Here is a 6,500-nt window from a genome sequence, read left to right as displayed (position 1 = left end):
TCGCTATTGGTCCAGGAGAGCCGAGCTTCAGAGTCGCCATCTTCTCATAGGGCGCGGCGCTTTCTGACGCCGCCGGCGCCATCTTGAAGCGGAGGGAAGGCCGTCATTTTGTTCCTGTTAGAGGGGTAGTACGTGGTTGTGGGCTAGAGAAAATAAATTGTTGAGATTCTTTTGGGAACAAACCCAAATTGTTTAGGGTTTTTTTGGGGGGGGGATAAATCTCCCCCCGCCCCAGAAAATAGTGATTTTAAGCTTTTGTTTATATATAGATATATATAGATAGATACACACATACTGTATATAAATTTTATTAAATTTTCTGTTTTACAATTTAGAATACTCATTTTAAATGCCCTTAAAATATCCATGACCTCCCTTGTTCTCTTTCCATGTTCATTTTGCGTATCATAAATTCCTGCATATTTTACATAAACTAAAGCATTCAGTATTCCATTATTACATCCATCAATACTCATTTTAAACGTCCTTAAAATATCCATGACTTCCCTTCTTCTCTTTCCATGGTTCATTTTACATATCATAAATCCCTGCATATTTTACATAAACTAAAGCATTCAGTATTCCATTACTACATCCATCAAAATTGATTTACAGTTGAATTTATCTTAATGCTGCCAACGTTTTCAAGCGTACACAATTTCCCCTCATATGTTCGATAAACATTTTCCAGTCTTCTCTCAACGTATGTTCTTGTTCTCTTATTCTATATGTTAAGTCCGCAAGCTGCACATATTCCATCAGATTTTAAGCTTTCGGAGCTGTTACTGCTGCCACACATCTGGGTTTTCCCTGACATTTTGACGGTTTGGCAAAATTTCCCGCTGACACCATTTTTACACCCCAAACCCAGGACATGTCACGATTTTTCTTGACGTATGGAAAGCCTAGTTAACCTACTTCGCTAACAAGTGCATCTGGGAAGAACTTTACGTATTGTGATTTCTATCTGCTCTTAAACTTTGCTATAGGAGTACGGTTGCAGCCTATGTTCTGACAAAATACGATTCCCATCCTCTCTGGTGCTGAAGTGACTCCAAAGCAATCCATTACAATCTATTGCAGCCTAATAGGGTGGCCCCTCTGAAATTATTTGTAAATCTGGGCAGAGAACTCTGCATGACTATTTCAGGCCTGTTCCCCTACATGGCAACACATCGAAAAAGGAATATGAGCTGATTAAAACTACTTGTGGTTGTGTAAACAGGCCTGGTTTGCTTTATGTTTAACGTTTTGAGCCAGAGCTTTAGCATGGCTAAACCGCTTCTGGAGCAACGGGACACCGTGACAGAAGTCAGAACGCATGGAAACACCGTTTACCTTCCCACTGCAGCGGTACCTATTTATCTACTTGCACTGGTGTGCTTTCGAACTGCTAGGTTGGCAGAAGCTGGTACAGAGCAATGGGAGTTCATCCCATTGCGGGGATTCGAACCGCCAACCTTCTGATCGGCAAGCCCAGGAGGCTCAGTGGTTTAGACCACAGTGCCACCCGTGTTCCTTTTATAAACTTAATAGTGTGTGTGTGTGTGTGTGTGTGCGCGCACACACACACACACACACTTTGATTCACTCAAACTGATAGCCATAAATAAATAATCCAGTTTCAGCTTTGTAAAAAAGTTCATGAGCAACAAAACTAATTGGACTGAGATTGGGGAGATTTGGGTTGGTGTTAGGCCCCAGGCTACATATTATATGAGAGATCAAGGATTAGGATTCCTAACATTTTTTTATTATGACTTCAAATGTGTCAACTTTGAATAGGATCAGAGCAGTAGTTGTGATGGAAGATATTTAACCCTTCTATCCAGTTGCAGTTTTCCTGATAGAAATCCCTGCTCCCTTCTGCTGCTGCTACTGGCCTGCAAGTGGGAAACAACTGCCACAAATCTTTGCATCTCCTCACCCTGCCCTAAATGCAGGGGCAGTTGGAGCTGAGAGGCATTTATATTGGGGAAATGGTCGGGGTTGGTGTCAGAGGAAAAGTTTAAACAAGCACATAGAAGTGGTGCTTCAATCCAATTTATGCTTATCCCTGTGGCTGCTTTTATGTAAAAATAAAAACATTGGCATATGTCTACGTAGGTTGGCACAGTTAACTGCAAATGTTTAAAAAGGTTTGAAAAAACACACTCCAAATTCCATGTCACTTTTGCAAACTGCTTATGTTTAACCTGACAGAATCACTATGTTTGCAGGTGAATTAAGATAGTTGTTTTTTGGCACCGGTGGAAATTCAGCCATATAGGACATAATAAAATGATAAATAAAAAACAACACAAACAGGGTTTTTTTCCTTCCTCCTTGGATTTCAGTGACAAATGTACAATAGCACTGAGAGTTTTTGATGGGCTTATGGTAGTTGTTCTAGCAGTGAGTAGCTGCTTAATACCATTGGTATTAAGTTACCGTACTGCTAAAAGATTCAGCAGTTTATTGTCGTTTCCCTGGGTTGCATGGGAAAATGAAGTGCATAGAGCAGGAATGGAGAACAATTTAGTCCTGCTATCATGGGGAGAAATAGTTTGAGTAGAAAATCCTTTACAATTGCACTGTTGTCCATACATCATTATTCTGGGCAAGGGGATATGGAATTGCACATAGTTTTCTGTTGCATCAACTTCCATTAAAATTGTGTATCTCCATTAAAATTTGTTGAGTTTGGGCACATGTCAGCTCCCTGAGCTAGTTTAACATCAAATCATTTATTGCATGTGTCAGAGCTGGCTCCAGGTCCCAGCTCACAGAGGACCAACGCTAGCCGGTAGTAATGTACAAAAGTCTTTATTGAAGTACAGTTTCCATTTTCAAGCCGCAGCGCCCAGCTCTACGTCTTAGAGGCTAGACCGGCGAAGCTCCATCTGAGTCTCCACCCCCTGTACACCAGCTTAAGACTCTAACCTTAATCCACCTCTTCCGTCTCTCCTTTCTCCTCTGGGTCCTTCTGCCCCCTGGGGTCTCCTCCTTTCTGGACTCTTCTGACGCTGACGCTGACCCCCCTGACTCCTCCCCCTCCTTTCGGCGGGCTTTGGGACCTGGCTCCCTATCCGGGCTGCCAACTGCGCCGCCCTCCTGTACATTTGAACTTGGCGCGCGCGCCCAGCCTTCAACCTTCCTCTTGACCGTTTCCTCGCTCTCCGATTGAGGCGTGGCCAATCCTGTGCCTCTGCTCCTGAGCCCCTGACAGCATGTTTAAGAACAATTAAGCCCAAATCAGCGGGTTCTGATTTCAAATCCCTTCTACAGCCTTTCCAGTCCCAATTTGCCTAGTGTATTTCTTATCCCCAAAGCAAGGATGGCTCAAGGGATGGTGTTTTGTTGTTGTTGCCGCCTAGAATCCTCTGTGTCGTTGCAAAGGATTGTGGGATGCATTGCACTACAGTAATTATAATTTGTCCAGGAAGTCAGTCATGCTGGACATCAGATTTGTATGTTGCTTTATATATTGTGGTTGTCTCAGTGGTCATTTACAGATGTGTCTCCTTCGCTGTACAACCTGAGGCCTTTTTGAAAACATAAGCGTCACCATCTTGAAAAACAGGAATGTGAGATATGGATGGTGGTGATGCCACTGCTCCAAGAACCTATTGGTATTTATATACCGCTTAATGTCAAAATAGGCTTCTAAGCAGTTTACAAAATATAAAAACCAGTCAACAAAAATTTTAAAATATAAACATCTATAATTAAAATATACAATAAAACCATCCCATTAACAAAAAAGAGATTAAAGCAGGAGACTTGGGTCAAGAGATCAGAGGGAACTAAGATTTGAGAAACTCTTAAAGTTTGAATATTTGCACACCAATTATCAGAAACATTTTGCACACCGTACGCCCCCATTGGTGTCCAGTGCCCTAGTTTGAAAAGATCCCCCTGTGGATTTCAAGTTGAAGCTGATTATTCAGGCCTTCCAGTTTTGGGCAGAAGTCAGGGATCTGTCCCTGCTCTCCATTGCCTGCTTTGAAATGGCTGCCATATTGTTATGTTTCCAATCTTTCGACCCCAAAGACTCTGCAGGATGCTAATTAAATGTGACAGGGACATATGAACGCTGCGGGCTGTAGGGAGGTGGCCTTTGTTCCCACCTTTTCATTGACAGGATTGTTCTGGCTCTTTGCAGCAAGTCAGCAAGTGGTGGCCAAAGAAAAGAGAGATGAATAGAAAGAGAGAGAGAAAGCATATGCCAGCGAGAGGTCAACAGAAGGCCTTGCTTTTGCTGAGCCAGGTGCTGACTTTACAGAAACCAGGAGAGGGACTCTACTGAGTTGTCAACACATGGCACGCAGTAGATTTGAAGTAACCACCCAGACTACTTCCAAAGCCTCGCTATGGTCTCCCTTCAGTACTAAAGCGCACATTCTGGTGTTAGGATCAGAGGAAGCTGAGTAGTGACTTCTGAAAGCTGAGATGTGTTTTCTGCTAAATTAAAATCGGAGGTGCGCTTCACTCTTTACATCTGAAAAGGTTGGGTTTTAGAGCATGTTAAGAGTTGGTGTTTATCCACCCTCAAAGCGGCTGATCCTCTCTTGTTCCTGCATGTCATTGGAACAAGGCATATCCAGAGCAGTGACTCTTGCAGAGACACAACAGGCGAGTCTCCAGTGAGCAAAGGTGTTTCCGCTCTCTGCATCAGGAGTGATAAAAATGTTCCAATCACCAGAAACAGCAGAAGGACTTATGCTTTGTGGGTGGAGCATCAGAAGAAGTCACAATGTGTTGTTTCTGTGCATACGCAGGGTTAACAGAAGCCTTTAAAAGGTAAAGGTACCCCTGCCCGTACGGGCCAGTCTTGACAGACTCTAGGGTTGTGCGCCCATCTCGATCAAGAGGCCGAGGGCCAGCGCTGTCCGGAGACACTTCCGGGTCACGTGGCCAGCGTGACAAAGCTGCATCTGGCGAGCCAGCGCAGCACACGGAAATGCCGTTTACCTTCCTGCTGGTAAGCGGTCCCTATTTATCTACTTGCACCCGGGGGTGCTTTCGAACTGCTAGGTTGGCAGGCGCTGGGACCGAGCAACGGGAGCGCACCCCGCCGCGGGGATTCGAACCGCCAACCTTTCGATTGGCAAGCCCTAGGCGCTGAGGCTTTTACCCACAGCGCCACCCGCGTCCCTAACAGAAGCCTTTACCTTACTTAAATCGTTTCTTATGGTGTGTAAGTTCTCACAAAGCGTTATTGTGTCCCATCACACCGCCTGAGAACTTTTGGGATCCGAGTCTGGAATCTTGCATTCTGTTTTCAGATCTTGAAGAGGTGCCCGTTTTTAAGTTGGCCCCTCTCTGGAGCCACATTTGCAGTGGAGAAGACTTAAACTTCCCATTAACTGCCAATTATTCTCCACAATCTCCCTTTTTTCAGTTTCTCCAGCCAAGACCCCAAACCAGAAGTAAATCCAGTTGAAAGAAAAACAGCTGGGGGGGGGGGGGTAGGGTGGCATTTGGAACTTTCTTTGGGACACTTTATGAAGTTTAAATGTCCTTGCTACATGTGCTACATCTGAACATTTAAAGCACCTTTGCACCACTTTAACAGCCATGGCTCCCCAAGGAATCTTGGGAAGTGTAATTGAGTTAAACATTCCAGCACCCTTAACACAGTTCCCAAGAGCGCTTTCAATGTAAGGCATGGATTTGTGTACAGTACTGTGAGCATGCCAGCAGCCCATTCACCAGGGCCATCGATTGTTTGGTGTGACATTAATGGGCAGACATCCATGGTCCTGAATGGGGTAACTGTGCCCCTGAAGGACCAGGTGCGCAGCCTGGGAGTCATTTTGGTCTCACAGCTGTCCATGGAGGCGCAAGTCAATTCTGTGCCCAGGGCAGCTGTGCACCAGCTCCATCTGGTATGCAGGCTGAGAGCCTACCTGCCCACACACTGTCTCGCCAGAGTGGTGCATGCTCTGGTTATCTCCTGGTCAGACTACTGCAGTACGCTCTATGTGCGGCTACCTTTGAAGGTGACCCGGAAACTACAACTAATCCAGAATGCAGCAGCTAGACTGGTGACTGGGAGTGGCCGCTGAGACTATATAACACTGGTCCTGAAAGACCTACATTGGCTTCCAGTACGTTTCCAAGCACAAGTCAAAGTGTTGGTACTGACCTTTCAAGCCCTAAACGGCCTTGGCCCAGTATACCTGAAGGAGCGTCTCCACCCCCATTGTTCAGCCCGGACATTGAGGTCCAGCTCCGAGGGCCTTACGGCAGTTCCCTCGCTGCAAGTGAGCTTTCTCGGTAGTGATGTCAAGGAAATAAACAACTATCTGACTTTTAGAAGACATCTGAAGGCAGCCCTGTTTAGGGAAGTTTTTAATGTTTGATGTTTTATCAATTTAATATTATTAATAATAATATTCTGCTGGGAGCTGCCCAGAGTGGCTGGAGAAACCCAGCTAGATGGGTAGGGTATGTATGTATGTATGTATGTATGTATGTATGTATGTATAAATAAATAAAGTTAATTCATTTAATTG

Source organism: Podarcis muralis, chromosome 2 (genome assembly GCF_964188315.1).
Source record: "Podarcis muralis chromosome 2, rPodMur119.hap1.1, whole genome shotgun sequence".
Classification (NCBI taxonomy): Eukaryota; Metazoa; Chordata; class Lepidosauria; order Squamata; family Lacertidae; genus Podarcis; species Podarcis muralis.
The sequence above is the reverse complement of the archived record's forward strand: the minus strand, read 5'-3'. Positions refer to the sequence as shown.